This window comes from Tachysurus vachellii, chromosome 9 (genome assembly GCF_030014155.1).
Source record: "Tachysurus vachellii isolate PV-2020 chromosome 9, HZAU_Pvac_v1, whole genome shotgun sequence".
Classification (NCBI taxonomy): domain Eukaryota; kingdom Metazoa; phylum Chordata; class Actinopteri; order Siluriformes; family Bagridae; genus Tachysurus; species Tachysurus vachellii.
This window is the reverse complement of record NC_083468.1, coordinates 13,576,505-13,600,553: the sequence shown is the minus strand read 5'-3', so window position 1 is coordinate 13,600,553 and position 24,049 is coordinate 13,576,505.

Sequence of the window (24,049 nt, the reverse complement as noted above, 5' to 3'; positions counted from 1 at the left end):
AAATGTTAGTTAAATTTTAAATAGAAGAAAATATAATTTTTTATTCGTTATCATTTATTCTTCTAACTCTAGGACCAGTAATATTTCACTGTGATACCTTGTCCCGTGTTATTTTCATTTTAAACCAATCATATTGTAATTTAACACTTTGTCCCGCCTTCTGGCGTTGCTGATTGGTTAGATGAGTTTCGTGACCAGCGGGGGTAGGGTGATACGGAACAGATGGAGCACATGTTTTATTGCAGCGGCAGGTTTAATAGAGACAAAGCTGGATTTATTGATTTTTTGAGATTTTTGGTGAACCAATCATTTTTTTATGAACCAAGTTTCATGTTTATCTTGGTGAGTTCATATTTTGAGTTTCATTATGCTTTAATAATATTGTTTAAATAACTGTGGATTCACATTACGAAGTAAAGGTAATTAATTAATTAATTAATTTTAATTACTTCCTATTTAGTTGAACTCTCAAATTGTATTTTTCTTTTGATTATATAAATAGTATTCTGTTGGTTTAAGTATCAAAGGAGGAAATATTCAACGTTAAACTTGGAAGCAAATGGTATGGGCCGAATAGGCCAATGTTAGGAATATATGTATGTTATTCCTTAGTTCTTATGTATGTGGATGCATGTTTTCTTGCATTTCATATTTTCATTTCACTGTAAAAACTACAGTATAATCTTTATGGTTAAATCAATTTGTTTTTACAAAGAAAAAAAACAAAACTTATTCAAAGTTATGCAGCTCAGCATATATTTAATTCATTAATGGTCATACATACAGTATTTCTCGGTTTATTTGAATAGATTAAAATGTGATTAGGCCTAATAGTAATGAAAATGATGTTTAAATGAATGTTCTACAACTGTTTTGTACAAATACCTGTTTTGTAAATGCAGGTCAGGTCTTTTGTAGAGGCGTTTGTTTGGCACAGAGATTTGGATGGTGAACTAGATGGCGAGCCACCCAGTTTGATGAGAGATCTATCGTATCCAGGAGGAGACAAGGTTTTCCTTACAGATCCAATTTTGAAACATATCAAAGGAACTGCAGTTTGGTATGACTGTCACCTACACAAGTCCATCTGAAGTTTATTTGGAAGGATATTGATGACGAAGGAATTCAATACTCATATTGACTATTTTGATGCACGTACAAGTACATACAAAAAATACACATACACTGATAAACATCAACACACATTCAATTGTTTTTTTTTGCCGGCTAATGTTTTGTAAATTTGTACTGTTTTGTTGGCTCACTAAAGTTCTTTAAAGTGAACCTATTTGTTGTGTTGCTTTGTCTTACTTGAACTCCAACGAACCTAGCAGCGGTGTATTTTCCCATAGATGGGTTACAGTTGCATAGCAACGCTGATGCTGGGTAATATCTCTTCACATTCCGCTTTACTAAAAAAACAAACAAACAAACAACTTAACTACCTCTTAATTGAGACAAATGGATTATACATATTGTAATGAGTCTGTCTGTGTTTCTGTCCTGTTTCTGTCTGTTTCGGTTGTTAATTGTTTGCTCCGCCCACTCTTTGGTTTCCATGGACATTAATTGTACTCCTTCTCTCCTTCAGGTGTGTTGTCTTTGTCTCTAATTAGTTCTTGTCTGTTATTTATACCCTGTTTGTTCACTTCCCTGTTGTTGGTCGTTATTGCTTGTATGTATGTTGAGGATGTTCCGGTCTCCTGTCTGCTCTGTATTCTGCTCTGGTTTGTCTGCTTGTTTGTATTACCTGTTTCTTGTTTTGGTTTAGTAAAGTTTAAAAACTGCACTTGGATCCTCACTCGCCTTTGTCCAACATCACAACAGAACGACCAACCCCATGGATCCAGCAGAGATTTTGTTCCATTTATGTCAGGGGGATTCCCCACTGGAGGAATATGTAGAGGTGTTCCTGGACTTGTCCAATCAGGTGGATTTTGGGGAGAGGGCCCTCAAGGACCTGTTCCGGCATGGTTTGGAGGATGGGCTGTGCTACCTAGTGCCATTGGGCCGAGAGGTGGGGCCTTTCACGGACCTGGCCAACGTAGCGTTGCTCCTGGGCGGGTCCTCCCTAACCGTGCACAGGACAGAGTCGGACACCGGCCCTAAATAATTTTTGGGGGGGGCAGTAGGCATCGGGGTCCATGGGCTACGGAGCCAGGCCAGCCACGGACGCAGGAAGCCCCTACAGTACCTTGGCCCGACCCAGGCCTGTGTACGCCGGCGACCGAACCCGTCCACATGGGTGCCAGACCAGAAAGCTCGGGCGAGGCCCATGGGATCCGGCTGATCGCCAAGCTGGCGGCCACCCCGATGGTGCCAGTTTGGGCGGCCAGCATCCCTACGGCACCGGCTGGAGCACCTAAGGCACCTGAAACACCCGAACCCGCCGAAGCGCCCGAACCTGCCGAAGCGCTCGAACCTGCCGAAGTGCCCGAACCTGCCGAAGTGCCCGAACCCGCCGAGGCGCCCGAACCCACCGAAGCGCCCAAACCTGCTGAAGCACCCGAACCTGCCGAACCCGCTGAGACACCAGATCCGACCAGGTCGACGGAACCGACCGGGTCGACAGAACCAGCCGGATCGATCGGGTCGACCGCGCCAGCCGGACCGACCGGGTCAACGGAACCGACAGGGTCAACAGAACCAGCCGGGCCAACCAGGTCGACAGAACCAGCCGAACCGACCGGGTCAAGATCATACTGGTTAACTGGTATATCAAGCCTTGCTCAGCACCTGGCCGATCACATTCATCGCCATCTCCCCAACCCATGGAGAGATGCCGGGCCAATGATCTCGGTCTTTACTGTGGCGAGGCATTGCACTTTGCCATCTCCGGTCCAGCAAAAGGCAGGGCTCGCCATTGAAGGAGGAACCAGCGGCAAGCCTCTGGTGCTCAGCCTCCCCCAAGCCACTTCTCAAGGCCTGAATTCATATTACGGACCAGGAATATGAACTTGCTCTCTTTCTAGGCTCTAGAGATGACACAGAGTTATTAGTGCCTCAACTGGGTGCCTCAACCGGAGGTTGAGACCAAACCTCTACCGACCATTCTCCAGGTACGGGCCCTGGATGGCCATGTTCTCCACTGGGCTCACCACCGCACTAAGCCCCTGTTGGTGTCCATCACCAATGAACACATACAGTACATGCCCTGGGATGAAAATTGCTCTCAGCGAAAGGAACCTGGTCTCTGCCCAGAGCAGAATCTGCTGTGCCAACCTAAAACGAGGGTACAAATGCAGACTGCCCTGATGATTGACAAGGGGAACCCGAGTGGGAGACAGATGTGCCCGCATCATGGTGGAGTCCCAAACTAGCCCCAGAAAGGTGGTTCTCTGAAAAGGAGAAAGCACACTTTTCTGGGTCCAACCTGAGGCCTAGAGACCTCATATGGGCAAGCACAGCATCTCGAAGACTGGCCGCCATAGCCTTCGACTGGGCCAGAATGAGCCAGTTGTCCAGGTAATTCAGTACACGGATGCCCTGGAGACACAATGGTGCTAGGGCAGTGTCCATGCACTTTGTAAACGTGGTGAAAGGGCTAGGCCAAAAGGAAGAACACAACACCACTAGTGTCAACCTCGTGCAGACCTCCTGGGTGCCCTGAAACTGGCAGGTGCCAACCCAGGGAGATCCGTGCAAAGAAAGGGACCTTTTAATGAAAGGGAAAAACCCGTCTCTTGCTCCATATCTGCTAACTCAACCTGCGAACCCCATGATCAAAGCCGCTACAGCCAGGCGGGATCGGAGAGTATGCAGAGGGATCCGTCACATTGCCCGCAGCCGGCTCCCTCAAGAGCCTTCTTGGACTAACAAATATACTAGACTGGTGGAAGACGCTGTGTTTAGTGGTGTTAACGGTAAATTGTAATGCTACATCATGCAAAGAAATCCTAATGCTCCCAATAAAACACATAAATGTTTGGACATCTAGTGTGTATCTGCACTTTTGGCACTCAAAAACTACCCAGGATCTCTGAGTGCAGATCATGCCTCTAAGCCACATGATTTGACTGGCCATTAGACTGGGGGTGTGTTGTGTTCTCTTACAATATAATTGCTATTACCATGAATGTCCACTAGATGGTATATGTATGTTACGAGATGTAAAGATGCGCTAGTGCTAATGCGAAGAAGAGAAGTAAAAAAGAAGCATGGTTATGTTAAGCTACATCGGGTGTCCTGCCTGCTTATTTCTCTAATCCTCCTTCAACATAACAAGTGACGACAAGGATATTAGGATGGCTCTGCTTTCTCTACAGCCACCAGTAGCGTTCCTGGAATGTCCGGGTGAACCGAAACTTTCGTTTGATGCATGGGAAAAGTTATTTCGGAATTACTTGCTTGCTATCGGTGGGGACGGGTTTTCCGCCGAGAGGAAAAGAGCTCTACTGAAACACTGTTTGGGGATGGAAGGACAACGGATTTATAATACCTTGCCTCTTACTGCCGATACATTCAATGGATCTTTACAAGCACTAAAACAGTTCTTTTCTCCCAAGCTGAATGTGGTCTCAGAGAGATACCGCTTCAGACAACGTGCTCAGGCCTCGGGTGAGTCCACTGATCATTATGTTGCTGCGCTCCGTGAACTAGTTAAAACATGCGCTTTTGGAGATATTGAGCATGAAATGATCCGTGATCAGATTGTGTAAAAAACGTGCATGCCCCGAATCCGCGAAAGACTGTTACTAGAGCCCGATTTAACGCTTGAAAAGATGCTAGCTATTGCAAGACAAATTGAAGCAGCCGTAGCAGACGCCAAGGTCATAGCTGAAGGGGAATCGAAGCAAGTAGCAGCAATACAAAAGCAAGAAAAGGCGTGAATGCACAAAAATACAACAAGATCCAAAATACAAAAAATCGAAGGAGGACGAGCATGTGAAAGGACAGCAGATGTGTTACCGCTGTGGTTCTGCTAACCACCTTGCAAATGATAAGTGCTGCCCCGCAAAAGACTGTAAATGTAGAACTTGTGGAAAAGTCGGACATTTCTCAAGGGTGTGTAAATCTTCATCAAAATCAGTTAATGAAGTATGCTTACCTGAATTGACGGTTCTCAGTGTGAATGACCGCCATACAGATGATGGAGCCATAATGGGTACTTTTACCATAGCTACACCCGTACTTCCTACAGAGACCTGCACCATTAAGATGATGGTAGATACAGGGTCTGGTGTATCGATCTTACCGCAACACATCTTCAAAGAACACTTCAGATCATGTGCCCTGTCTCCACCAAGAGTACAGCTTCTGACTTACTCAAAAGAGAAAATACCTATGTGTGGTTACCTGACACTGAATGTGACATACTGTGGAAAGACTGCCACTGCTGAGTTCAACATTGTGAAATCAGGAACTCCTGTTATTGGACGTGACCTATGTCAGGCATTGGATATTGAGATTAAAGGGGGTCGCTTGATTGAACCTGCTAAACACTGTGCAATGCTTCAACCTTCCAGTATTTCAACTGCTTCTAATGGTAGTTCTGCTCCCATACCAATTGCCACTGGATTTGGATGTGCCAAAAATTTCACACACAAAGTGAAGATTCGTCCTGAAGTTAAGCCTGTACAACAAAAACTCCGTCACTTACCACTATCAGTGCGAGCAGCTGTATCAACTGAACTCAAGATGCTAGAGGAGAATGGCATACTTGAGAAGATTGATTCCTCCGAGTGGGTTTCTCCCATTGTTGTCACAAAACGAAAGAACAATACAATTCGTCTGTGCGTTGATCTACGGGAACCAAACAAGGCTGTGGTACAAGATAGTCACCCTTTGCCACTGATTGAGGATATACTGTCTGAGTTGCATGGATCAGTGATGTTCTCTTCTCTTGACCTCAAAAATGCATATTACCAAGTACTGTTACATGAGGAGAGCAGGGGATTGACAGCGTTCTTTACTCATGAAGGTCTCTACCAGTTCTGCAGAGTACCTTATGGACTGTGCTCAGCACCTTCTGCTTTTCAACGCATGATGACCATGATCTTAAAAGGACTTAAGGGCGTACAGTGTTACTTGGACGATGTGATAGTCCATGGTTCTTCGGAAGCCAGTCACAATACAAACCTTGAGGCTGTTCTAAAAAGGATTAGTGAAGCTGGTCTGAAACTGAACGCAGATAAATGCAAATTCAACTTAACAACTCTTAGCTTTCTTGGATACAAACTTTCAGCAGATGGCCTGTACCCAGATGATGCTCATACTACTGCTATTACAAATGCACCTTCTCCTACTGATGCAGTTACACTACGTTCTTTTCTGGGACTAAGTGCCTGGTACAGTAAGTTCGTATCTGATTATGCTACTCTTGTTGAGCCAATGAGAGCTTTGTGTCGCAAAAACTGTGAATTTCAATGGACTACTGCAGCACAAGAAACTTTCAATAAAGTCAAACGAGCAATAGTAGACAGTCCTGCTCTTTCCTTATTCAACCCCAATCACAGCACGATACTTTCCTGTGATGCCTCAGACTATGGTGTTGGTGCTGTTTTAACTCAGCTGGATGACACTGGAACGGAAAGAACGATTGCTTTCGCTTCACGCTCCTTGTCCGATGTTGAACGAAGGTACTCCATTGTCGAGAAGGAAGCACTGGCGTGCGTCTGGGCTACAGAGAAATGGCGTACGTGGCTGTGGGGTAGAAAATTACTGTGCACCGACCATCAAGCTCTTACCACTCTTCTCACAAGCAAAGGGAATAGTCGAGTCAGTTTACGTGTTGCCAGATGGTCCGCACACTTAATGGAGTTTGACTACGAGGTTAAACACAGACCTGGTCCTTTGAACAGTGTTGCTGATTGTTTATTATGATTGCCTCTTACAAGCACAGAACCGGATTATGCTGAACTTATTGAGTCTGTTGCTATGATTTCATCATTTGCTTCCAGTGCAATTTCCAAAGATGAGTTTCAGTCTGCATGTAACAACTGCCCGGTGTTCGCTAAATTGCATACCTATCACCAATCACGCTGGCCAAAACACAAAAAGGATGTTGATCCAGACTTGCAGTCATACTTCCCTATTCGACATGAGCTTTTCTGTCATGGATGGATTCTTCATCAGGGGAATGTACCGTCTCTTGGTACCAGAGTCATTACAAAAAAGACTCATAGACCTGGCTCACGAATCACATCAAGGGATTGTCCGTACAAAGCAGAGACTTAGACAACTGTACTGGTGGCCTAAGATGGACAGTCAGATGGAAGCTTTGATTCGAGACTGCCATACCTGCAGACAAAATGACAAGTCCGCTGTTACACACGATGCTCCTCTCAGTCCTGTTGAATTCCCTTCTGCTGCATGGGAAAAGGTCTCTATCGACATTGTCGGACCATTTTAAAGTGCACCATCAGATTGCAAATACGCAATAACACTTGTGGATTACTTCAGCAAATGGCCGGAAGTTGCTTTTGTGTCCAGAGTTGACACATCTACTGTTAAGCGCTTCTTGACTACTGTTTTCTCCCGAGAAGGAAATCCAAAGGAGTTGGTCTCAGACAATGGACCTCGGTTTACCTCTACTGAGTTTTCTGAGTTTCTGAGGGAAAGAGACATACATCATTTCAGAACTGCTGTTTATTACCCTTGTGCAAACGGAGAAGTCGAGAGGTTTAATCGAGTTTTGAAAGACTGTTTACAAACTGCTTCAATTCAAGGTGAACCTTGGAAGACATTTACTCAAACATTCTTGATGAACTATAGAAGTACTCCTCACAGCACCACAGGAGTTACACCATCTGAGTTACTCCATGGCCGCTGTATGAGAACCAAGTTACAAGTGATGGATCTGCCCGTAAAAGAAACAGACAGAAACAAGTTACGACAACATGTAAAAAGCAAACAAGACAAGGTTAAACAGTACACAGATACCAAAAGAAATGCAAAGTCTTCACGATTTCAACCAGGTAATTTGGTACGTGTTAAGAAACCCTGGATGGTAAAGAAAGGTGATCAGAAGTTCACAAAACCAAAAACAGTCGTACAGAAGAAAAATGATGACACCTACTTGCTTGATTATGGTAAAGTGTGGAATGCTTCACGACTTGCCGAAATGCCGGAAGTGAGTGGAAGTGTCACTCCAAATGAGACACAACTTGAGACAACACCAATTCAGTCAAATAAATCAGTCAGAGTTAGACAGAAACCTGCCTGGACCAAAGACTATGTTTTACATATGTAAAGAACGTGTTATGTTAGGGAACATGCTGCATGAGTAATTTTCTTGATAATACTGTTAATAATACTTGCTTGTTCCTGACTTATCTTCATTTCTGTTTTGCTACGCAGAAAAATTATTTCTTCTAAAAAAAGGAAAGATGTTGTGTTCTCTTACAATATAATTGCTATTACCATGTATGTCCACTAGATGGTATATGTACATTATGAGATGTAAAGATGCGCTAGTGCTAATGCGAAGAAGAGAAGTAAAAAAGAAGCATGGTTATGTTAAGCTACATCGGGTGTCCTGCCTGCTTATTTCTCTAATCCTCCTTCAACATAACAGGGTGGAAGCTTGACAACAAGCTACAAGTAGTCCCCAGGAGGTGGCAGAACTCCTTCCAGAAGTTGGAAGTGAATTGGGGCCCCAATCAGAAACAATATCCAGAGGCAGGCCATGCATGTGGAAAACAAGCTGGGTGGTCTCCTTGGCAGTGGGAATCCTGGGAAGGGGAATAAAATGGGTCACGGTCGACCACAGTGAGAATGGCGGTATGACTAGCTAAGGGAGGTAGGACAGTGACAAAATCCAAAGAAATGTGGGGCGTTTGGCTATCCGTAGATATATTGTGTATAACTTCTGATGGTGGTCTGAACAATGAAGGGTTGCTCGGCAGAAACCCAGAGAAACTGGGAAACACAAAATACAGGAACACAGAAACAGGAGCAAACATACAAGAGACAGACAGCTGGTGCCCTAGTTTAGTATGTGCCCGCTGGTCCAGTCCAGGTGGCGGTTGTGTTTAAGAAGATAATTCTGAAATCCAGAAATTCTGTGTCCGATCCTAAGTCCAATGGTGATGCAGATCTTGAGGAGGGGTTCTGGGCTGACCAGAGACTGTTGGCTCATCGCTGCCCCCTTGCTCAATGACGAGCCCGGCCTTTTGCTGTGCAAGTGGCAGCCATATGTCCCGCCTCCCAACAGTACAGGCAAAGGCCCTTGGACATGCATAGCTCCTTTTCATCAAGGGTGATGTGACGTGGTCCAACTTCCATGGCCTTGACTGGAGATGAGGAATGCTGGGATGGCGCAGCTGCAAATGATGAGAACAGGGAAGGTGCTGGTCGAGAACTCGAGTACCACAAGTGGTAGAGAATCCTCTGGGTCTGTCGTTCTCGGATCCATCTTTCAATTTGCGTCGCCAGTGAGACAAGATCATCCAAACCAATAGGTAACTCTTGGACCGCAAGTTCGTCCTTGACCTTTATCAAAGCTCACCGCACACTGTATCAGAAATGTAAAATAAGGAAAAATGTAAAAATAACAAATAACAATATTTTCCATGGATATGGATTTGACAATACTTTAAATTTTATTTACAAGATAGCAGGATGGATATTTACCCACAATGTTTGATGAAAATGCATCTGTCTAATTTGACTGTTGTCAGGTTGACTGTTGTCTTTAAATAGCTTTTAAAGCTGCTTAGGCATCTGTTTAATCTGGCCCATGTTAAACCCCAAACCAAGAGAAGCAATAGGATTTAAGGCCCTATGAATCATTTAATAATGTTAGATCATAACCAATGAAACACTAGAATAGATTAGAATATATTATAATAGAATTATATTGTTTATTGTCACAAACTCCTTTGTTACAATAATATTCTGGTGTAAAAGTCTCAGCAGTGCTTGGTGTAAAACACACACAACACACACAAGGGAATATACCCATAAATGCAGTCACATTTACATTATGGCACAGTGATTGCAATGGTTTAATGAATTGCACATTATTATTAAGAGAATGGTTTTGTTATTAACATAATTACAATTTGCATGAATGCCAGCATTCTAACTTCATTTATGACTCTACTTCATTTATGTTGTTAGTGAAATGGGAAGTGTAGAAAAAGGGAAAGACAGCAGATGGGAAAAGATGGGATTAGGCAGGATAAAATGTCACAACAGGAAAAGTCATTGAGGCATAAAACTGTGCCTGGGTGAGTGCAAGGTCAGTAGCATCAGTCAGGAGAGGGAGAGAGAGAGAGAGAGAGAGTTTTTTAACAAAACTGTTTCCTAGAGTTATATTATATTATATTGTTTTAACAGGTTACATACAGAGAAATGGCTGCAATGCAACTATTCGAGGAAATATCTAACTGCAAGCACCAGTTCTAAGTGATTTTTCTTGGCTGCTGTATACAAGCCGTCTATCTTCACTGTGTTCAGTCATAATTTAATGTACTAATATTTTTATTGCCTTTTGTTTGTTTGTCTGCTTTTATTTTGTGTAACAGGGGTCTGAAAAGGGCTTTTTTTTCTCTTCTTGTTTGATTCTTTTATGTTGCAACAACTAACAATGTTATGAAAATTGGATTCTGTAAATACTATGTTGTGAAATTGATCCAATATGTAAAATAATATGAAAAAAAGAATTTGTAATTTCATCTGTAAAAAATGTTCACTTGGCAGACTTATCACAGTGCAGGACAATAATGTCAATGTTAATGTTAAGAACAACCAAGGAGCACATTTTCCAATAAACACACACACACACATGCGTGTGCGTGCACACACACATACATGCACACACACACACTACAGTCCCAGCCTTATGCTACAGAACCGACACCCATTGAATCAATTGCCAGAAAACATGACATGACCTTTCAGATTCACTGAACATAAAGCTGGAGAAGGATGGGGATTTCATGACTTCATCCCTTTAACCGACACTTCAGCCCCCTCAGGGACCTGAGCTCACTGCAAATAACTACTCCCCATCAAGCCTTCATTGTGCAAGACTATAGGCAAGACTATGTTCTAGGTTTAATATATAGAATCACTAGCGTCTATATATAGATTACTGTATTTGAAGCTGGGTACACCGTCACCAAGTACAGTATGTTAAACATGTTAGCATCCTTATATCTTTGTCCACATAATTCTTTACCTGGCATAAATTAAATCAATAAACTTTTTAATTGATTAGGTGAATTAGCACATTTGAATTCTCACTGCATGGATAACATACATGGTTTATGAAATGCCATATCAAAGTAAGGAATATCCTAATTTCTAAGTATTGTAAAATAGACAAAAGTTTGACTTTCCATTTAACATTCACTTTCTGGAAACTACCTGTGAAGAGAGAGGGTTAAACGCATATTTGTGGAGAAGCAATGGCATTTCTCCACTGAATCACCTTTCCTCTCTATGCATGGTGCACACTGATCTAATGTGACTACCACCTTCTGGTGAAAAACAGACACAATAATGAGAAAAAGGTCAGAGATGATGTGAAGAATCCATGAGAGGAACCAGACTCAAAAAGGGATTCAGTCATCTTCTAGGTGACTATATATAATATAATATTCAAGAGATCCAAGAGGCTTATTGTCATGTGTACAGTGAAATCACAGTGGGTTATAACATACAGTAAAGTTCTTTTTTTCTACTTCGCAAGTCCCAATTACACAGTAAATAAATAAACAATAAACAATATAATAAAAAAAAAGTTGCATATGCTATTAATCACAATAGTGAACTATTATTGTTACATCAATTGAGCTACAAATGTAATAATAATATTTTAATAATTTTTAAGAATAAAAAAGATAATGCAAAAAACTATAAAAAAAATTTCTTTACAATAATAAAACTGTACTGCATCATACAAAGCATGGTTCCAAGCTACATATTTTGTTGTGTTATTAAACATATTGAGTTACACATTAGAATCAATGGTACACAATGTAAAAAATCTCTGTAAATTTAACAGTAAAACCATTAAAACTTCATAGAAATGTTACAGTATAAAACCGTATTTCACAAAATATGCAATAACTGGTAAAATCCCTTAATTTGTTTTACAGAGTAGGACCCTAAATTTTACAGTTTAAAGCATATGAAAATACTGTTTATTGTGATAAAATTAACAATACACTGTATTTCTTACCATTGAAAGAAAACTTTGTTTTGTCTTAATATTATTTCTTAATATTATAATTTATTACATAAATATATTTGACCCCCTGTGCAATGTGGCCATACCACAATACAGGACATAAACAATATTAATATTTGTGATTAAATAATATTTTCCAGTGTAAAGTTGTAATAGAAAGACTTGTATAAATTAAAAGCTTTAATTGTCTTCCTAAAACCCTCAAAGGTTCTCCACCTTGACCTTTGTAACTTTTATTTTGAGAAATAAAATATTGTTTTGCAGCAATAAACTGTGATTTAATTTTTTTGTTTTATGTTTTTAAAATAATAAACATAATAAAACATTATGTTTTTATGTTTATATTTCAAAGCTTTCATTTCTTTCATTTCATGAAAATTAACGTTATTTTTGTCTCTGCCCTCAGGAATTTATTTTAAATTAAGAATATCAATTCAGAAAGCATTTAAAAGATAGTCATTAAATGATCAAGATACAAGGTGCGCCTGGGCTCGAGTAGGCAAATATTTTTATTTGTTGAATATACAGATTGGCTTGTTTATTTGTGTCATTGAAATGTTTACCTGTCATTTCTGGTGTACATAAGTGCAAACCCTTAAGGAATATGTTTTACAGTACATGTCAAACTTACTGTACATGTCACTATAATGAACCACCATTCAACCATACTTTGACTGTAAAGTCATTGTTCACTTCCCACATGTCCAGGAAACACAGACAGTGTTCTGTTGACATTATATGTGATTATATTTACAGTATTTGATAGATGCCCTTATCCAGAGCGACATACAAAAGTGCTTTTAAATGTCTATAATTAAATACATTAACTCTGGTTTACTAGATTACAAACTTAAGATACCATGAACCTAAAACACTGGGCAAAGTTTTTTTTTTTTTAAATACACTGTAGGGCACTCTGGGGAGTCAGACACGGAACAGATGAGAGCAGAGTCGGGAATATGGTGTACTACAGAGTGTGTGGTTTATTTTAAGAGTGAGGAGAGAGGGAGAAAAGAGGAGGTGCAGCACACAGTGAAAATATGTACACTTAGTCTGCTGGCAGGCAGTATTGTTGTGCAGAGGAAGTGCGGGTGTTTCCAAGCCCAGAGTGAGAGGGAGAGCTTTGTGAAGAGTCCAGTGAATAGTGATGAGTTGGGGGGTTTTCGCACCAGGAACGTGGCTCAGGCTCAGTAGGCAGGCGGTGCATACACCTACTAGCACCCCTACAGCTCCATTGTTCTCCTGCTTTTGTTGTGCAAACACACCCATCACCTCTGAGGCCTGGCACATTTGCATTTGTTCACTCAGAGTAGCTCAGATCCAAGGCAGGCCAAACCTTTGTGTGTGACATGGAAACCTTCAGAAATGCCTGCCGTATCTAGACCCACAGAGTCTGCTAAGGTTTGTCATTGCCATAGTACATATGACATTTATATAACCCTTGTGCAGACCTGGGGTCTATTTGACTCATCTGGAAAGTTTAATGTGTTATAACCTGGGTTTCCTTCCACATATTTGCCTGAAATTTACCGGGATTGTTCCAAATTATGAACTTTGCAAGTAAAATTAATTTTGTTTACTTTCATTGAACTATTTGTTCGTAAAATAAATACATTCCTCCTCAAGTCCTCCCGAGTCAATTTGACTCGGCCACATTTAGTAAGGCAATAGGTCACACTTTTGCCCTTTTTCAGTGCAATGAACATACATACAGACACATAAATGCACACATAAAATGTCCACTAACACACGCACCCAAAACACACATTCACACACCACACACACACACATACATACATACACACGCACAAATTGGGCATTGCATTTCATTAGGCCTACATTTGTAAATATTTCACACTTTTGATATGCCTTTGCCTAGCAGAGGGCAAAATATGACCTACCGAAATGATGCTGCACACACACACACACACAGTCAAACACTGTTCAAAGCATTGGGCATTGCATTTCAGTTGCCCTCCAGACAGAACAAAAGCTACACATTTGTAAACATTTCACACACACGCGCGCACATGCACGCACACACACACGTTGTGTTTTCATATTCAAATCATATTTGTTTTCTCTCTCTTATTTATGAATTTAGTTGCTTCAGTCAGCTTTGATCTGGGGATGTTTGACATACACCAGCCAGTGGTTATCCAAAATAATATTTAATAATTTTTGCTTATTTTACTTAAAAACATGGCATAATTTTTGGTTTATTGTTTATAAATTAAATATAATAAAAAGCATAAGAGGTGTAAAGAAGTTTTATTCACAATAAATTATGCCATGTTTTTGAGTGGTGTGTGTGTGTGGCCCATTTTTGGGTCATCAGATGGCATCTGGTAGGCAAAATAGACATAACAAGTGTAAAATGTTCACAAATGTAAGCTGATCACACAGAATGGTGATCATTGTATAATTTTTGATTTATAAGCATTCAAGTTAATTTGACCTGGAAAAAACAGGTTTTATTATTTACTGACATTAAAAATGGTCAAAATGGTTTCAAAACAATCTCCTGGCTTTCAAAGAGACAATGCCCCGAGATAGATTCATTTCAATTATGCAACACCTTCAATTTGATGACAAGGACACGCGGGCAGAACGAGTGAAAACAGACAAATTTACTGTGATCTCCGACATCTGGACATGCTTCAACAAGAAGTGTGCTGAGAGTTTCACTCCAGGAGAACACATGACCATAGATGAACAGCTGTTCCCTACCAAGGTTCGTTGTCCTTTCACACAGTATATCGCAACCAAGCCAGACAAATTTGGTAGCAAGTTCTGGATGGCCACAGATTTGTCCACCAAATATGTCTGCAATGCATCTCCTTACTTGGGAAAGGACCCCAGTCGTCATAAGGGAGAGAGGCGTGCAGAGAGCGTGGTCATGAATCTGATGGAGCCATTTTTGGATGATGGCAGAAATGTCACGTCGGTCAATTTTTTTACTTCACTGTCACTGTCGCACAGACTGCTGCAGTGCAAAACAACGCTACTGGGCACAGTGAATAAAGTCCGTCGTGAACTTCATCAACTTGCAAAAGACACTGCACAGTGAGAGGAATTCTCCACTTCAGTGTTTAGAAGTGGCGGTGTCTCCTTGACAATTTATGCACCTAAAAAAAACAAGACTGTGTGTGTTCTAAGTTCCCTGCACCAAGACGTGACAATCGGTGACGGCAGAAAGAGGAAACCCAACATGAAAACAGACTATAACCACATGAAGGTAAATGAATGTGTGTATAATTTATGTTTTCTGATGTGTACTATACAGGCCTATAGAAAAAAGCCCATATACTCATGACTCTCTCTCTCTGCTTTTACAGTGTGGTGTAGATGTGTTGGACCAAATGGCACAGATGTATCCTTAAGAGCAGCAACACGCAGGAGGCCAGTAGCCTTTTTACAATATGCTGGACCTGGCGGCGGTGAATGCCTACATTTTGTACAGGGCATCTACATAAGGCATGTACAGGCTGGACAGGCAAAAGAAGATTGTTTCTGAGTCTTCTAGCTAAGGAACTTCGTTGCTGATTCATACAGCACAAGGAAATATTGGCACAGAGGCAGGCTGCTGAAGCTGCTGCAGCAGCTGTTCCAGGGACTGTACAGACAACCCAGGTGCAAGTGAGCTGCAACAGGAATCGCAGCAGGTTTACCTGTGCAACATGTCAGAAATTCACCTGTGCCAAATGCAGGGACGATGGACACTGGGTCTGCAAATGCTGTAAAGTTTGAAACACTTTAAAATAAAACAGACTTGTTTATCCATATATTGTGAATGTGTGTCTTTTGTATAAATATGGCAGGCATTTCTGAAGGTTTCCATGTCACACACAAAGACTTGCACAGTGAAGCACGAGCGATTTGCTACTGCACTGGGCATTCCAATGTCCTCCTCTACCCACACAGTACCGTCATTTGCCGTTTGGCTCAGACAGGGCTTCCCAGTACCACAGTGCATCTTCCGTGGAGGCATGTTGGGTTCTTGTTCCATCTCAAAATTCACTTTTGGTGTTATAATTCAGTGTTGGCCAATGAAAATTAAATGACATCATTTTATTCTGTATGTGTACGAACATGTCAAAAACCATTGACCATAACTTCACTCAGCTTATGACATTTGTGTACAAACATACATTGGAGACTGAAGTGTTAGCAAGTTTTCATTTTATTCATGTCATTGTATTAGCAAGTTTTCATTCTGTTTTCACACAATGTTTTATAAGTAAAACAGACTATTTTGTATAGATACGGCAGGCATTTCTGAAGGTTTCCATGTCACACACAGAGGTTTGGCCTGCCTTGGATCTGAGCTACTCTGAGTGAACAAATGCAAATGTGCCAGGCCTCAGAGGTGATGGGTGTGTTTGCACAACAAAAGCAGGAGAACAATGGAGCTGTAGGGGTGCTAGTAGGTGTGAGGTCCTGGGATTTTACGCAAATTTGCGCAGGCTTAGTAAATCTAGTGCTAGGGGAAGTGTATTTGACTACCTTGGTGCCAGAACAGAATAGAGTCTTGTTATATACTTACCTCTTACCCTGAGAGATGGTGGGACCAGTTGAGCAGTGATAGTAGTTCTAAGGGTGCGAGGTGCAGTGGGAGGAGTGATGAGGGCTTTGAGGTAAGAGGGAGCTGGTCCATTTTTGGCTTTGTAGGCAAGCATCTGTGTTTGAGTCTAATACGTGCAGCTACCGAAAGCCAGTCAAGGGAGCGCAGCAGCAAGGTGGTATGCGAGAACTTAGGCAGGTTGAAAACAAGTCATGCAGCTGCATTTTGGATTATTTGCAGCGGACGAATTGCATTCATAGACCTACTAGCAGTGAGTTGCTGTAGTCCAATCTTGAGATGACAAGAGACTGAACAAGTACCTGAGCAGCCTGTGTGCACAAAAATGGCCGAATCCTTCTAATGTTTTAGAGAAGGAACCGACATTAGCATGTCACATTAGCGACATGTGAGGAAAAGGACAGTTGATTGTCCATGGTTACCCCAAGGTTGCAAGCTGTGAATGAAGGGGAGACCTTTGCAGTGGCAAAGATATTGCAAGATCATGACCTGGAGATGAATCACCTGGGATGATCAGCATTTCAGTTTTGCTAGGATTGATCTTCAACTGATGAGCTGTCATCCACAATGATATGTCTGCCACACATGCTGAGATCCGAACAGAAGCTGTGGTATCTGAGAATGGGAAAGAGAAGATACGTTGTGTATCATCAGCATAGCAGTGGTAAGAGAAACCATGTGAGGAAATGTCTTTACCAAGAGAGTGAATATCAGGAGGAAAAGAAGACTACCAAGTACTGAGCCCTGTGGGACAACAGTGGAGAGTCTGCGTAGAGCAGATGTCACTCCCCTCCAAGTTACCTGATATGAGCTACCTTCCAGGTTGAAAGCAAACAAATTCCCAAGCTAATCCATAAATCCTGTGTGTGCGCACAGGAATGCGGGTTATATGGTCTACATGTATGGTATATTATAGCTTAATGTGTCCAATGTATGTGCATTGGAATGTTTGTTATGGTTATATATGGTAATGTAGCCTAGACCTAGGAAGAGTGGCCCCACAGTTTGTATAGTCAGGGGGGCCCTAGATATGAAACAGATGTTGGGATGACATGTAGGAATGTATTGGCAACCAATATATTGGCTACAATAAGTTAGATTGGGAGTCGATCTGCAGACTGGCTCAGGCTGTTATTGCATGATAATAAAAGCCTTATTCCTCTGGCAACAAAACCAAAGTCTTTGTGTGATTCCTCCAAAAGTAGTTACTGATGTCTGATGGATCCAGAGCAGGTTTCTTTAGGATGTGAGTAACCCTCTCTTGATGATTGTGATGATGAAGGGCAGAAAATCTTGCGAGATGGTATGGAGCATAATGGAATGGAGTGGATCCAATGGGCAGGTGGCAGGATTACAAGACCGGATGAGTTGTAAAGTCTCTTCTGCTGCTACAGTTGAGAAATGTGACAATAAAGTGTGTTTTGTGTCATATTTCTTGTCATACTGTCATACCTGGTTATAATGGGACTTACTATTATTATTTATTTTCCCTGTTTGTGTTTTGTTAATAAAACTGTCGCGAAGCGGCAAAGGCGAGTGAGGATCCAAATGCAGTTTAAACATTTATTAATCAAAAACAAGAAACAGATAAACAGACAGGCAGGCAAAACTAGGCAGAACACAGAGCTAACAGGAAACAGAAACACATACAACGACTAGCAACCGGGGAGTGAACAAACAGTATATATATATATATATATATATATCAGACAGGAACCAATAACAAAGCAGAGACAATGAGTAACTATGACAACAATGTGGTGCTGGAGGTGCTCTGGACCTGTAAATAAGGACAGGAGAGAGAGAGAGGCTGACAAAGCCAAGGAAACAAAACTAAAGACAGATGGGGCAGATAGGCTGGTTAGTTCAGAGAGGGAATGAATGAGTTCAATGAGTGTCCATGGCAACAAACGAGTGGGCGGAGCAAACAATTAACAGCAAGGCAAGACAGCAGACAAAAACAAGGCAAAACACAGACAGACGCATTACAAAAACTCTGTTTTTACTCGTTTTTCCTGCTTTTCTGTCTGCTTTTATCCCTGCCATTTCTTGACAGGTGGAGCCGGGGGGTTGAGTAAAGAAGAGAAGATGTTGTGGAGCTTAAAAGGGTCTTGTGCCGAAGCTTCAAGTTCTTCCTTGTAGAAGGAAGTCTTGGCAGAAGTCATGTCTGAAGAGAACTTGGCCAGGAGTGTACGGTAAGAGTCAAGATCTGCATCAAGTTGTGATTTTTCCATTTTCTTTCAGATGATCTTAGCTCTCTTCGATTGTTGTGTAACACTATGAAATCCAAGGAGCAGAACAAGATGTCTTTTGGGTTTAGTGGACAGAGGTCAGGGAAAGTTGTTGAGGAAAGAGAGGAGAGGAAAGTGTCTGTGGCTAAGTCCAAGGGTAGTGAGGAAAAGAATTCAGGATCGGGAAGAGAAGTGCCAGAAGCTACAGAAGAAGGGGAGACAGAGTGGAGGTTGCAATGGGTAAGAGAGAAAGGCTGATAGTGAAGAATATCAGGTGATGATCGGAGATGTGAAGTCAGGTAGCAGTCATGTCTTTAGCTGGGGAAGGACAGGTGAAAACTAGGTCCAAGACATTTCCTACTTTGTGTGTGGGGAGCTAGCTGTTGAGAGTCAGAGCGATATTAGTCCAGAAGAGTCGGGAGGGAAGAAGATTGACGCTTATCAGAGGGGAAGTTGAATTCGCCAATCACTGTCAAAGGCTGCTGTCAGAAGGGAAATCATTGGGCAGTGTGTACATTCCAGCAAGTCTCCTATGGGGCCAGGAGGGTGGAAGACAATGATGATGACAAGGTTAATTGTCAAAAGAGGAGATGGTTAAATAAAACAAGAGGAGAGGTGTGAAACACCATCAACTTGACAACAGTAGTCCTGTAACACCACCCCTGCCTGTTTCTCATGGTGAGTGAGAGAAAGCATAGGCAGAGGATAGGGCAGCTGGTGTATCTGTGTTCTGTGGGAATATCCAGGTCTCAGTTAGCGCTAGAAAATCAAATGAAAAGTGAGAAGCTAAAGGTGAGATAAAATCAGCTTTCTTACAGCATACTGGCAAATCCAGAGCCCATCTACCACCACTGTTTGAAACTCATACAACAGAGGAGGGTAGATGAAGTTAATGGAAATATAACCTCTGCTCTGTAGACAAGAGCAATTTACACATTAAGGGAGACTGAAACTACTAACCTGATAATTCAGCTGAGAGAACTAGTAAGCGAAAAACTAGGATCAACAATGATATACAATATAACAAATTTCAAACCACACAACTTTAGAACAAAAGTCAGAATCCTACCTTACCACAATATATTCAAATAAAGGGAATTAAAGCACACTGATCTTTGTAAGCAGACAGTTTCTCAGTTTCTCAACCTTTATGTACAGGTTCTACAGAGAGATTTAGTGAGACTGATGGAGGTGAAGCTCACCATTCAGAAAATTTCAGTGATCTGTATCTCCTAAATATTTGTCTTTTCTACTTTAAATTACATGGGCAGATTTTTTCTGCTAGCATCAATTACACAAAATATTGTTAAAGAGATACAGAGCATACATGAACTCAGACAGACGTATACATTCACTGAAACATGATTTAGAGTTAACAGATGAGACCATTAGTAGAATATGTGACGTGAAATCTGAGCTATTCACCAATAGTCATAAAGGACCAATGAGAACCAGTATTTCAAGAACAAAGGATTTTGAAAAGATGTTCAAATAGACAGAACCTGTAAAATTTTATGTGGGAAGGGATTGAACAAGGTTACAGAGATTTGCCTATTATGTTCCATTGAAAAACACATAAGTTAACTGAGTTATGGCAGAAGTTGTGCTGCACAGGATACATGCACAGAGGTGATTTGTAATGTCAGTGCTGGTCATAGTTTTCCCATGATTTTGGCCATATCGTTCTGTGTTTCAGTAAATGGAATGAATTTTGTGACAAACATTTATTTGACATGTACCTTGGAAACCTTTTTTAAAAACGTTCAACAGGTATATAATTCGCTGTGGACAAATTTACTACCCTTAGGTGTTGTTCAGAATCTGTTCATCAACTTCAGTTCTGATTTAAAACAGCCTGAAAAGAAGCCTTTTTTTTGCACAGGTCTATGTAATGGGTTAATGCTGCCATCTTTTGGTCAACAGTAAAAATTACAAATTTTACCTTTTCCCAGCAGAGGGAGCAATTAACAAGATTGCATGATTATTTCGTGTCATGGCCATGCAATTAATAAATATGGTTATAATGGCAGTCAAAATCCATTCCACTTAATTATATTACAAATTGCTATTTTTTCCCCAAATCAGGAACTAATTAACTTAGTAGTAAATATCTTACTAATTATTACTAATTAAATTAGTAATAAATATCTTTTTTTTAAAAATCCAAATATTTAGCACTTTTGATCAAAACCGAGGTTGATTCAGAGATTTACACAAAAAATAAAATAAAATAAAAAAATTCATCAGATATATTTTATATTAGTTTAATTTAGTGGTTATTAAACAAAAGGATAGTGTTTGTGAACAGTCCACAAGGTTTAATATAGTGCATCTGAGTAAGCCATGTGCGGGGAGCTCCAATGGTGTCAGCCTTTTTGTTCAGGCTATTCTGAACTGGACTAAGACTTTTTCCCTTGATCATATGTAACAAGGTGAAAGAGGCACTGGATGATGCTGACCCTTCAGCTGAAAGATTTTAAGAAGATTTGTTCACAGAAAATTTCATTACCAGAGATTGCATATTTTGACATATTTATACAGGAATCTCTAGAAGAACTTCAAGGCATGCAACCGCTGGTAATGAAATTTTCTTTAAACAAATCATCTTGCTTCTAGATTCTCTCTCTTTACACGACTTGGGCTAAAACCTAAACATGACTACTACTGATCATATTAGAGATGTGCTAATATCTGTATGTTACAAATGTAATAAATGTAATGTGACTGTAACCATCTCTGACACAGCGCAGAAATGTCATATCGCCAAATTACAGTGGTGTGAAAAAGTGTTGGCCCCCTTCCTGATTTTTATATTTTTGCACATTTTTCACAATTTAATTTGGAGTGGCCTAGTCAAAATTCTGACCTTAATCCTATTGAGATGCTGTGGCATGACCTTAAAAAGGTAGTTCATGCTCAAAAACCCTCCAATATATCTGAATTACAAAATTCTGCAAATTGAGTGGATCAAAATACCTCCACAGCACTGTAACAGACTCATAACAAGTTATCGCAAACGCTTGATTGCAATTCTTGCTGCTAAGGGTGGCCCAACCAGTTAGTAGGTTTAGGGGGGCAAGCACTTTTTCACACAGGGCCATGTAAGTTTGGATTTTGTTTTCCCTTAATAATAAAAACCTTCATTTAAAAACTGCATGGTGTGTACTTGTGTTATCTTTGACTAAAATTTAAATTCGTTTGATGATCTGAAACATTAAAGTGTGACAAACATGCAAAAAAAAAAAAAAAAAAATCAGGCCAACACTTTTTCACACCACTGTATATATTTTATGACACTATGGCATTTCTATATATGCTAATATAAAAAAGTCCTCCTCACTAATCCCAACACTTTAAGAGCTCTTTTAAGGGTTAAGATTATTTTTAAATATTATTTTTATTATTAATTTTGCATTTTGCAACAACAGACATAATAAAAAACATATTATACACATAACCTAAAAGATGCAGCAAATTTAAATAACATGTACATACATAGAAATAAATAAATGGATAAATGAATAAATACATTTGGGGTAGGTGGAGGAAGCTGCCAGGGGGAAACAATAAGTGTACAACTCAGTATTCATCATCAGGCTGTAAAAAGTTAAGTTAAGAATCAAGACTGTGATTCCATACTTGAAGTTGTCCAGATATTCAAGAAATGGACTAAGAAATCAGATCTCGTGTACCTTAATTTTCCATCTAAATAATAGACACCATTTCTGACAATTACCTTTGAAAAGATGGGGGAGAATAAGATTTCCAGTCTGTTCAAATTAGTCTCTTGGCTGTGTTCATACCAAGCATCAAGGAATTTTGTAAGGCTTTAGACATATGTAGTGTGGATTTATAACAACCAAAGATTGCTAACTCCAGAATGTGGACTCATGTCTGTACCATATGCATTAGAAAACCAAGAGAAGTCTGACCAGTATTCTATCAGTTTATGGCAGTACCAAAAAGTGTGTGACAGGGGGACTTCTAAAATTTTGCACCTGTCACACTAGGCTGAAATAGAATTGTAAATCTTGTGTAGCTTGGATTTGGAGTAGTGAAGGCGGTGTACAACCTTATACTGTATTAAATGGGTTCTACTATTAATGGAACATGAGTGTATCCTAGTCATAATTTCTGTCCACAAAGATTCGGAGAGGTCACTGCCCAACTCACTGCTGAAAGTTTTTCTTAAATGATCAGTGGATACTTTGACATGGTCACTTAAAATAGAAACATTGAAACTAATCGTCTGGAATCAGGGGGATGCAATAAAACATCAACAAAAGGATGCTGTTTTGGCATGTTTTCAAAATTATGTATTTTATCTCTAACATATTATCTGACCTGTAATAAATAAATAAAATAAAAGCAATAAATCAGAGTACAGCCTACAACTTTTACAAGTTGTGCTCAAAGGGAACTTTTTACAACCAGATTTTACTAAGTGTAGGTAAAAAGAATTATTTGTCCACTTCTATGCCAGAGTAATGGGTGTTTAATTTGGATGATAGCTGTGAAGCTTGGCAGTAAGCTGTGTTTAACCCTGGCTTCCCGTAGGGCCCGCAGCACATCACAAAAAGCACGGCGTTGCGTTGTGGTCTGTTAAACGAAGAATCAGTTCTTTCTGTTATAAATATTGGATTGTGCTGGCTTTGGTTGCACATAGTCACAGGCTTTGTGAAGTGCTCGGTTGAAAAAAAAAATAGAAATTACCTCGGAAGCAAATTCTGTGGGTCTGCCTTCTTCTTCTCCTTTGGGTATGCCCACAATTTTGATATTTTTTATGAGAGAGCGAGATTCCAGGTTGTAAACTTTGGCTTGCAGTTGATTCTTAATTTTATCCAGGTGCAGGCATTTGTTTTCCAAGTTGTATCTGCGATTCGTGATCACTGCCGACTTGTTCTTGAGTAACTATCCGAGTTTCCAAGTCAGCATGTGAGGTCAATAAAGTTTGAATTTTATACCTCAAAGCGAAGGGCCCATTAGATTGTTGGCCACATAGGGAGAATTACCTTTGTAAGGAATTCTCATCTGTCACTTGGACAGGGTAACCCTCTTTTCATCTGCTGCCTGGGCAGGATAACAAAATTCAGCCTC